This window comes from Marmota monax, unplaced genomic scaffold (genome assembly GCF_021218885.2).
Source record: "Marmota monax isolate L192 unplaced genomic scaffold, Marmota_monax_Labrador192_F-V1.1 WCK01_AAM20220418_F8-fsc00012, whole genome shotgun sequence".
Lineage (NCBI taxonomy): Eukaryota > Metazoa > Chordata > Mammalia > Rodentia > Sciuridae > Marmota > Marmota monax.
This window is the reverse complement of record NW_026695227.1, coordinates 22,664,802-22,676,947: the sequence shown is the minus strand read 5'-3', so window position 1 is coordinate 22,676,947 and position 12,146 is coordinate 22,664,802. Positions and strand designations below refer to the sequence as shown.

The window sequence follows — 12,146 nt, the reverse complement described above, 5'->3', positions numbered from 1 at the left end:
TTATAACAATCTTGTCATTAACTTTTTTGCCAAATAAAGATCATTTTAAATGGCTTGCTCCTATCTTATAAGTGTGAGTAGAGATTTAGAATTCACATTTAAATTCTCTTTATTGTAATGCTATGCCTCACATAAAAGTATTTCTGCCTCACTATTCTGAGAAAGAAGAGAAACCATTATTTCAAGTGTTCAAGAAAATTTCTAGGCAATTTAAGTGTTGTTGACAGATAGGTGATTCGGTAATCAAAATGCAAATAGCTGGATTAGAATTTCATCTTCTTTCCTTGCCAAGCTTCTGCTCAGAATGATAGCACTGGTGTGACAGCACAAAGTCATACTTTAAAAGCAGATTATATTATCTACATATGGAAAACATCAATCTCAAAGTAATCACCAAAGCAATGATTATATAGTAATTAATATTTATCTCCAAGGTATTATGCTAAATAATTTGTGGAAGCTTGAAAGATATGGAAGACATTACTCTTCCTTTGCAGATTTTATAATATCATCTATATGAAAAAGAAAAGAAATAATAACGGTTTAAAACAAAAATAAAAAAATATAGGACAAGGGAGGGAATTAATATGTAGTGTCTGCTGTGTGGTGGACACTGGTGAGCACATTTTATATATATATATATATATATATATAGCATTTCAGTCATCACAGAACATGATGAGTGCTGTGTCTGAGAAGGTAGGACTCCCAAAGAAGATGAATCTCTGGTGAATTTAATAAGTCATCTAGAAAGAACTTCTTTTTTAATTGAGTCATTTTATTTGCCCCTAGTCATTTTCTTGGAGAAGGTAGTAGTAAAACTTTTTATGACCTGCTAAATTATGGATCACCAAACTTCCCCAAGAGTGAGTCACTGAGGTGTTAAAAAATTTCCAAGATATTATTTGCTGTTGGAGAAGTATATGTTTTGGTTTCATGCTACTGGAACCTACTTGAAGTATTCTACTAGTTATTGAGGTTGCTGAAAGAAAACTTATCAGAAGCCCCAATGAGGTTACCATGAGGCAAGAACCTGATTATTGACACAGCTCAGAGCCATGGTTTAGAGGTACCCAAGGCCATTGCATCATGGTAAGTCTTATAAGAACAGTTGGCTGAGCTTCTTCTAGACGACAGATAGAATCATAAAGTTCCAAAGTACACACAGATAAATTACATCCAGGACACCCTGTAATAGCAAAAAATCACCAGTTGGAATGTACTGGGGAAACAGTTTACTATGCAGCTCCATGTGCAATGATAGAAAACAATAGACGGCCTTCTTGGCTTTCTATTTGCTTGGCATGTGGAATCAGGGAAGACTGTATTTTACGGGGTATTTATCTAAGAATCTTGGGCAATGGGAGTGTGGATAGACAGGACCTCAAGATGGAGGCACTGACTTTCCTGCTAATATGGGCATGCTGTGTGTAGAGCCATGTAAAAAATGTTAAATAATGAGTAAATCAACAGTGACTGCATTTGAAATCCAGCTCTTTTTAATTTTTAGTGCTGAGATGATGGCTTAGAGAAGTTATATAGCTTGCCTAAGAAGTCATAGATATTCTGTTTGACACTAATATTCTACCCTGTACATAAGAAATATCACAAGACTTTTATGCATTTTCCAGGTAAAATTATACATCATGCAAAACTCAATAGATTATTACTCGTAGTAAGTTTTTTTAAAAAAACTTCATATGTTGTCATGCAATTCTGGAAGAAAATAAAGCTAATATTTATTTTATGAAAATCAGTCATTTTATTTTATTCTCCACTGAATGTTAGGCACTAAATCCTCTGTGCCTGCTTGGATTTCCTTTTATTTAATAAAGAATTCTTCTCTCAATGAAAGGAAGTCATGAGATTTTCTTACATCAGTCACACTCAGAAAAGTAAAGCAATAGCCTTTAATACCTATTCTATAATTCATCCTAATAGAAATGATGATGAACTTGAGTTATTAAAAAATCCAAAATAATCCAATTGTGCAATAGAATACAAAAGTATAATATAATGAACAGACTCTAGTGACACTGTAATGATACAGTGGTGCTGTAACAGACCTGTGTTCCCAAAGGTGCTATGGAGAGTTGTGAGTACGTATTTGATACTAAACAAATTACTGTTGATTGATGAGTGGGCTTCTAAGTCCTGAGTTAACTATAGTATTTAGGGGAGTCCATGGAATTGTTGGAAAAATCATAGAAAAGTTATAGAGACATAATTTTTAAAGTAACGAGAAAAGTTTTATCTTCTAAATAGTAAGAAAGGTATGACTCTGCACTTATGATTTCTAACTCATGAAAGATTGATATGCATAGAAAACTTGATAGAGGCATAGGTTTTTAATATTGTGCCAATGCCCTTATAGAACCTGGTCTATAATAGAAATCACAATGAGCTGATATTTATTCAATAAACAGGTAATTAGATATGCCATACATTTACTCATATTTATTAGCTTTCAGAAATGTTATACTGTATATAAAGCATAAGAAGAAAAATACAAATGACACCTCAGAATAACACACATATGGAAGAGAGAAGGAAAAAACATGATGAAGAGCACAAGGTAGGAAACATTCAGAGGGATGGAATCTTCTAGATGGAACCCAGTATCCTCTGGCTTCCCCTTTTGCTATTTAAAAGTCATCTTACAGTGTAATTGTCTTTCATTTGGCTATGCCCTACCTTGTTTCTCTAGCTTTTTACAGTTCTTCTTCTTTTTTTGGTATTTTTAATTTAATTTTTATATGTGTAGATATAATTTTATTTTAGTTTATCCTAATTTACTTTCTTAAGACTTCTAGCTCTGAATACTAGGCAGTCTCTAATGTCCATCTTTCTACTCAAAGTAATCAGTGTGATCAGTCTTTGAATAACATCTACCTGACACCTCCCTTCAACCATCACAGCAGATGTCATAAAAGGACAAGGGTTCATATTGGAAGTAGCAATTGATATACCTCTTGTCTAATGGAATGAATCCTCATGACATACATTATAGCAGATACAAAGAGGTTTTTAAATCTTTATTTCAGCAGAAATACTGCCAGTGAGGACTGAAAAAATTTTAAGACAAATGATATGAAAAGGACAGGACCTATCTTTGTTGGGTTTGGACATGAAGAAGTGGCCCACAAGCAAAGATGTCCAGTGGCCTGTAGAAGCTGAGAGCAACCTTCAACTTAGGGTAGCATGAAAATTAGGAACTCTGTACTATAAGCATAAGAAACTGAATTCTGCCAGAAGTCTGAAGGAGCAAGAAACGAATTCTCCTTGGAGTGTACAGAAAAGAGCCCAGCCTGACAGCACCTTGACTTTCATCTGGTGATTATTTAACTGGACCTCTGACCTGCAGAACTAGAAGATCACAAATATTTGTTGTTTTACTTAGACACTACCTTTATTTAAGATACTACTTCTGTGGTAATTTCTTATGGCAGAAATAGAAAATTAATATAATATTAAACATACATATTTTTTTCTGTCTGGTAATTCCTATATCTGGAATTACTATCATTGCACGTCCATATTTCTTTCATGTATTTGTTGGCTTTCTTGCATCTATTTTTTTCCTCACATTTTTAACTATTAAATGATTTTTGTAGTGGTTATAATTTTAATTATTATATGTATTTATTTATGTCCAGCCTGTTTCAAGGAAGAAAATATGAGACAACTTGTTGGGAAAATATAAAAATAAAATGATTCAAATAGAAAAAAAAAATAAAATAAATGATTTCTTTAGAACTTTATTTTGGAAATGCTTTGAATATAGGATCATAGTGCAAACAATGAGATTTGTGAGACCACATAGGAGGATTCTTTGAAATCTCAGCAAAGGCTAATTGCAGCTCCAAGGCCCAGGGGCAGAGTTGTTCCTGTCTAATCAATTACAGACTTTTAGATAAGTAAATTTCCTGATGAATCTGTTCAGCGCAGGTTGCTTCTTGAAGACCATGCCCTTAGACTGTTGTCCATTTGGATCCTGACTTTTTGGTGGCCTTTCTTTTATACAGTATGTGGACTGGCCCTAGGATAGATCATGTGTTCCAGACTTCTCATGTGTTCACCTCTCAGGGTTTCTGATTTCTCCATCTTTATTCCCTTTGAATTCTTTGATTTCTTTTCCTTTGCGAAATTCAGTTCAGCAAACATTTTAGAAAGTTTCTTATAGTCATGTTTTTAGAGTTTTTCATTTATCACCTGCTGAAAGGGAACCCTTAGTGTAACTTTTTAAACCTATCCCAATTTATTTTCAAAAAGTGAAGTGATTCATTTTTTTGCCTCTACAACGGAGATTTCTTTAATTTCATTGAAACTGTTAACAAAGTGACAGCTTCTCCTCTCAACTTCCTAATGCATTTAACACGTACCACTCTTAATGGTTCTGCTGTTTAAGAAAAATAATTAGCACACCATCACAGGGAATATATATTATATTTTAAATACCTATTTTCTGAAATGCATTAATAGCATCATATGGAGACTGACTTCCAGACAAAAACAGAAGAAAATTTAGAAATTATATCTTCTTTTACAGTTTTATGAACTAAAGATCAACATTTCCTGGATGATTTTTAAGAGTCTTGATCTCTCCCCAATTAGAATGAGTAAACCTTCCTTGAGTTTCCATATAAGGGGAACACACTATGCTATAAATATTTGTTTAAATATCTTGTTTTTTCCTACTATATTGTGATCATTTTGAAAAGAGAAACCATATCTATTTTTCTTTATGGTTAGCTCAGAATTGGATACATAATAGGTGCTGAATAAATGTTAGACAAATGTAAACCATGAGTGAAGAGGTTCACTAAAAGCAAATTCACTAGTAAGAAGTTTGTAACTATGTTGTCATATAATTTCAACTTGTATGTTTTTCCTGTTTGAGAAAAAAAGTTTTTAAAAAATTTTATGTTAATTCCAGCATTGGGAAGGACATCTCTCAAAATGAATCTGCAGCCTAACAAGTGCTGCTCGTCTTTCTTCATATTCTTGTTTACTGATTCACATGTTTCACAGACAATGAATGAGTGTTTGATTAAAAAATAAAACTGATTTTAAATAAAACTGAAACATTGTTAACAGAATGATGATAATGTCAGAAAAAAATAAAATTCTTAAAGTAAATGAAGGAACATTGTCAGGAATAAATTGAAATAAATGTTTGCCAGAGCTGTGTTCTAAGTAATTTGCATTATTAAAGGAGTTCTGTGATTGTTTTTTATTCTGTTTTTTTAAAAATCAACATTCTGTTGCCAAACAAAGAAATACATCCCAAGCAAAATTTGTGTTAGTTTACAATGAAGCATAGGACACAAGACATTTATTCAGCTTGCAAATCTTCTCACATGTAGTTTTAAAGCTTAGGTAGCTATATTTCATTCATACATGTTGACCTGAAATTATGTTTAAAATACCAGCTATTTGGTGGGACTGCAAATTGGTGCAAACACTCAGGAAATCAGTATGGAGATTCCTCAAAAAACTTGGAATGGAACCATCATTTGACCCTGTTATCCCACTTCTTGGCATATCCCTAAAGGACTTAAAAGCAGCATACCTATAGTGACACAGCTGCATCAGTGTTTATAGCAGATCAATTCACAATAATTAAGTTATGGAACCAACCTAGGTGCCCTTCAACAGATGAATGGATAAAGAAAATGTGGTGTATATACACAATGGAATATTACTCAGCCATAAGGAATGAAATTATGGCATTTACCAGTAAATGAATGAAACCAGAGATTATCATGCTAAGTGAAATAATCTAGTTCCCCCAAACCAAAGGTCAAATATTCTCCCTGATGTGCGGATGCTAGCGGAAAATGGGTGAAGGAGGGAAGAATATAAGTTCATTGGGGGAATGATGGGAAGGGAGGGAGGATGGGAATAGGAAACACAGTAGAATTAATTGGACATAACTTTCCTATGTTCCTATATGAATACACAACCAGTGTAATTATGTATAACCACAAAAATGGGAAGTTATACTACATGTATGTATAAAATATCAAAATATATTCAGCTGTCACATTTAACTAAAAAGAAAAAACAAAATATTTTTTAAATGTGAAGTAAAAATAATAAACCTTACTAAGCAAGAAATAAAATAATTAACTAAAGAAATGCAAATGATGAATAAGTATATATAAATGTTCAGTGTTACCAATAATCAAAGAATGTGAATCAAAGAAAAAAACAACAGAAGAAATATATGCTGTGATTAGAGGTTGGCAAAGCAAATATGATAACACACTGGTGGTAGAAGCTCGAGCTTGCATTCTTTCTTCAAGAATATCTGTCAGTTGCAATGAAACTTTTTACTTTTATAGTGTTTTAATTGCACTTCAAGAGTCTTCCCAAAGCAAATACATCCATAATTGTTTTTTACATAGTTAAAAAAACAAAAAATATGAATGATCTTTAAAAATACCATTATTTATTTTATTTTATACTCTTGCAGAGAAATCTCTCATCTTAAAACTTTAATAAATATAGTTAATACAATGAAGACCTAATCTTTACCTCTTTCCTTTACTCAACTACCTACATCCTAAAGGATATATAGATCCATTTCCCCTCTGATACTTCAGAAGCAAAATATGGAAACCAAACTCATATTCTCTAATAAAACTGTATATGTCCTCATATTTATCAGTTTTGAAATTTCCCTTTTCTATGGAAAAAAAACTTAAAACCATCTGCTCTCTCTTTTCTTTTATGTCTTTTACCTAGTCTGTCATAAATAATGTTATTTTTTATTCTTCTGGTAACTAGCATTTCACATCTCCCTCTATTTAACTGCTTCTCCTGGAATTCTAAGCATGGCAGGGCTAGGTAAGTCTAGTATTTCACTGCTACTTTTGTTTTTCAACAGGTTACTCCCATCAGGTTGTGGATTCTCTCATTCATCTATGATAGTACAAAATCTAGCTCAGCATTTTTCATGTATAACATTAGAGACAGGGGGACCAGTTACCAAGTTGAAAAGATCCCTGCGTCTATCTCCTCCAGCACAATCTTCCTTATATTTTTCTCAAACATGCATCATTCCCTCTAGCACAGTTTTTGTCTCTGTCCTCTTTCATGTTTTTGTTAGCAGTCATCATACCATGAAGAATTCCCCTTCATTCTCTCCATTCAAAGCCTTTCTTTCTCCCAATACAGCACTTAACTCTTATCTTTCCCAGGTATTTACATAGTTGTAGAAAACAAAAACTGGAGTCTTAGACCTAAAGTAACTGTGTCACTTACTAGTTATATAACCTAACAAACTTGAGGGACCTCAGGTTTCTCATTTCAGTATAGGACTAATAAAAATAAAATAGTAATAATTTTACTGCATAGAATTGCTGGAGGATTGAATGGTAGAAAGTATATAAGGTGCTTAGTGCAGTGCCTAAATTATATTAACATTAAGTAGCTATAACATATTGTTACTGTTATTTTTCTTATTAATAATTTCTTGATGGGTTCCCATTGTTCTAGCCCACACTGGATTCTGGATTCTTATAACAACGCAGTGATACCGAGTGCTGCACTATACAACCTAGTTTGTTTCCTAATGCTTTGTAGGTTGACATGGTGATTTCTTTGTGTGACTATTAATAAAGAGAACACACATAATCCATCATGCACCTTTACTATCTTTTAAAAATTGAGAAAGGTTACAAAAATTTAAGAAAACAATGCCATCGAGTGCTTATCATGGACCAGAATATTTTGGGGTTCTTAGCAACTAGAAATATGTTTGAATATTCCATTACGTTCAGTTTTGCCATGGATTTTGATTTCTTAAAATAACCAGGTACATGTGCATAAGTAAATCTCTTACCTTAGGCTTGTTCTGAATTGGGCTTCAGAAATGGTCCAAAGTGGATATCTACAAACCAATAATTATGAAATTATAGTTAGTTAAGTTGAACATTAAAATGTTTATATTTTTAGTAAAAATTTTAATAGACAATACAAAGGAAAAGTTGTATTTTAATCTCCTGGAAGTTTTAATTCCAATAAGATTTAAACATATTCATAAATTACATTTAGAAAATCAGTATATACATTTAAGCTAAGGTGGTCTGGCCTTTGAAAAATTTTTATTTTATTAAACTATCATCTTATTCAGCATTATTGGCTTCTATTAAAAATTAATTTTCAAATTCAACTATAATACTATCATTGTCTCATTTGATGATACGGAACATTAAGGACACTTGGTCGGAGTTAGTCACGTGCCAAAAAATACAACTTCAAGAATTAATAATTTCCTATTACAAGTCAAACATCACAACCAAACAGTATTCTAAAAATATTTATTCTCACAAGATGAATAATAAAAATTAATAGAAGAATTTCTATTCTTTCTATTAAAAGAATAGAAAGAGAGTGTTAGATTTCCAAATCTCAGTAACTTTGAAAAGTGTTCTCTCTTTTTTTGGTGGGGGCAGGGGTTACTGGGGATTGAACTCAGGTGCACTCAACCATTGAGCCATGTCCCCATTTTACTTAGAGACAGGGTCTCACTAAATTGCTTAGAGCCTCGCTTTTGCTGAGGCTGGCTTTGAACTTGTTATCTTCCTGCGTCAGCTTCCTGAGCTGCTGGGATTACAGGTGTACACCACTGCACCAGCTTTACTGTTATTCTTATAGAAAGATTCTTTACTTCTGAGAAAATGTAAAATCAGATGCAGAAACCAAAATATAAACAAGCATTAAAGAAATCAATAAGGATCCATTTTGGTTATAATAGAGAACAATTGAGAAGACACAGTGTACACAGAGACAATTCCATTTAGGGCCTTTGATGCTGCCATATGCACCTAATGATATTGCTTTTGATTTCCTTTATTCTTACACTTCACTTTAGTGACTCATTTCGACCCAGACAGTAGTTAGAAGAAAATTGGTGAAAAATCAAATTTTGTGGAAGATAGAAATAATAATGGTTTACCCTTCTTTTAGCCTATATGATAACAAAATTAACATCACATTTTCATTTGTTCCTAATACCTGAGGGAAAAATATTTGTTTCATATCATCAATGAAAAAAGAGAAGAAAGTTCACTGAGGGACCGGGACCAGGTTCAATAGCCCAGCTGGGACAGAAACTTAATTTTTATTTTTTATTTTGATTGATCAGACAAATGTCTAGTAGGACAGACACTCAGGTGTGAGACTACAACACTGGTGTGTCTTTGGGTGCTGATGCAGCATCTCTCTACTTCTCTATCTCATCGGAGGTCTTTTGTCCCACAGGTATAGTTATGGGTTTTCTTGTTAATAGCATTTTACCTGTCAGTGTAAATATGACTTGGAGGATTGATAAAGTAACTGTTTTTAGCCCAAGATTTGACTTCTCCCTTTGCTGATATCTTATATCTTAAGGGTCCTGAATGTTTTTCACATTTGATTCATTTTCATATTTGGATCCCATTTTTAATTGGTTATGGATGACATAAATCTTGCTAATGGAGGTAACCTTCCTAGTGAACATGGATTGCTTTCTAGTGTAAGGCAGAGCCTGACTCTTGAGTCACCCCATCTTCATGAACAAAAGAGACTCCTATCATCTTGATGTAAAGTCCTTTAAAAAGAGAAAACTGAACCTTTGGTTGTGATTAGTCATTCCTGGAACCACATTATATCTTTCTACTCAATTAGTTCTGAACCTCTAATCCAAAACAAGAAGTTTGAATAGAGTGCCTTGCTGTCTCCTATACAGTCTCCTCTTTGGATTCATGTAATTTTGAGATGAATCTTGAAGCAAGATTTGGTCATATTTTTTTTTCTTAAAAAAAGTCATTCTACAAAAATATAAGAGAGGAAGGTCTGAGAAATTCTTTCAAATCTTGTTTTATATGATGGATATTCTAAAACTATATTGTAGCTTCCTACAGTGTTGGAAACTAGACAAACTTTTGCCTGATTTTCCAAACCTTTTGTCTCAGGTATTCCCAATCCCTAATAGTCTAAAACTTCAAAACCCAGTCATTCAAATGATTATCATGTTTCCAATGCCTGTTTTACTGATCCATAAACTGTGAGATATGTAGCTTCCCATGGTCATCTTGACCAACTCTGATACCTTTCTACAATTTTCTCCAAACCATGGTTTTGTCTTAGTTGCACTCATTACACATAAATACTTCCCAGGGGCTTCCAATTCCTTCCAATCCTGGCATACTTGAATATACTGTTTGTTTTACTTTGTTATTGTTTGTTTGTTTAAGTGAGTAGTACTGCTGGTATAATAAAGGCACAAAGTATCCTTTCTGTATTCTTTTATTGATCAGCTATGTTCCCCAAAGCCATAACTTTTAAGTGGGATAGGACCACTTAAATTAGGTATGGAGGAAGAAAATAAATAACAAACCGTAAGAGACTTAGTTTGATTAAGTTGTAATTAATTACTTGTAATTAAGATCCAATCCCTGGTCATTGATCGTTTAGGATCTTTAGAATAAGAAATAAAAATAAGATTACACTTTGGTGTAAAGACTTTTCAGGAAAAAGATAAGTAGTCCAGAGATCTTAGGAATTCAGACTAGATTCCAAGCTCAAACTCTGAACATTTATTTCAGAACTATACCTGCTCTGGGGAGATTTAGACTTTTAGCCTAAAAAATTCCATCTAACAATGGCAGGAGCAGAAACCACAACTGGACTGCTTTGAACAGTGCTTATCTGTGAAAAAGCTTTCATAATCTAGCCAAATGGATCCTATTGTACTTTGATCTTACCTGCACTTTGATATGCAAGCACAAAGTAGAAATAGCACTTTTTATATTCAATTTCTTCTTTTAAAAAGAGATTTAAACTTTTGCTTTCGCTTTTATGTAACTTTGGGGAATTTCTATATTGAATCTCAAAGTATTTCTTAACTGCTTCATAGTCAATAACAGGAAAACTTCCCCTTCATGACTTGACTCTAAGAAAGCACATTTAAAAGAATGTCTTAAGTGACAGCAAATGTCTTAAAGGGTGTACTTGTAATTAAGGTCCAATCCCTGGTCATTGTTAGTTTAGGACCTTGGAAAACCTAATCAAACTAAGTCTCTTAAGGTTTGTTATTTGTTTTCTTCCTCCATACCTAATTATTCCTTTAGGTATAGCTACACATCCAAGTGACAACAGATGATTAGCTTTTAAATTATGTTTCCTTGGTAGAACTTTTCTAAGTAGCAGGTGAAAAAAAACGTTGAGGAAGGTTAAATTCTTACTTGTTTTGAAGTAGCACACAAAGGAATTGTTAAGTAACCCCATGCCCCACATCACTCCTTGGGGGTAGGAAACAACAGATGAGGAATTGACAAAAAGCCTTTTTGAAGGATAATTTTAAAAAATTTGACATATTTTACTTAAGGAACTCATTATTTACTTTTTTATTTCTTTCCTACTTTTTCACTTAAAGCATTTTATGATTTCTTTTTGATATATCCAAATTGCCAGCTTCACTATTTTTTAACTTTGAGTCCATTATTTAGCAAAAAGAGGGGTAGTTTAACATAAACATGGCAATAGCAGAATAGTTAATCTGATATCTGAGATGGCTAGTAGGTCACTAATAGGTGAGTTACATATACAATATGAATACACTGCATAAATAAAATGATTCACACCCTAGGCAGGACAGAACAGAATGGATGATATGAGATTTTATTATGCTGCTTAAAAGAGTGCATGATTTAAAATTTAGACATGCTTTATTTCTAGAATTTGCCATTTAGTATTTTTGAGCCACAGGTGACTGAGAGTAACTAAAACCATGGAAAGTGAACAGCAGATAAGGGGGCACCATTGTATATGGAACATCAGCCCCTTCCCTGACTTTGAGTCCAAAGATAAGTTTATTAATACAAAGACAAAATTTTTATTTATTTAAAAATTTTAAGACTGAATTGATAGGAGTTGGTCAATTCTGTATTTTAATATTTTTCTATATAAAAATGAAAAATGTAGAATTAAATATACTCTGAAAGCCCTCTGTGGTGGACTAGATGTATGGATGTGCTACTGCTGGAGATTTGGAAACAGAGTCTGGAGTAAGAAGGAAAGTGACTTTTTTTTTTTTTTAAAGTGACATATGGCAGAGAAGTTGAAAATATGTACCTGAACTTAAGACAAAGATCAAG

General features: G+C 32.9%; 1 protein-coding gene across 7 annotated transcripts in view; it reads right to left on the bottom strand.

Annotated features, from left to right (window-relative positions):
• Nucleotides 1-12,146, bottom strand: part of Cntn1 (contactin 1) — a 343,845-nt gene that overhangs the window by 258,141 nt on the left and 73,558 nt on the right. For all 7 annotated transcript variants that reach the window (XM_046436255.2, XM_058576455.1, XM_058576457.1 and 4 more), the window contains one exon: nt 7,850-7,897. The gene's annotated coding sequence lies outside the window, so the exon portion shown is untranslated. The remainder of the gene's footprint in view (nt 1-7,849; nt 7,898-12,146) is intronic.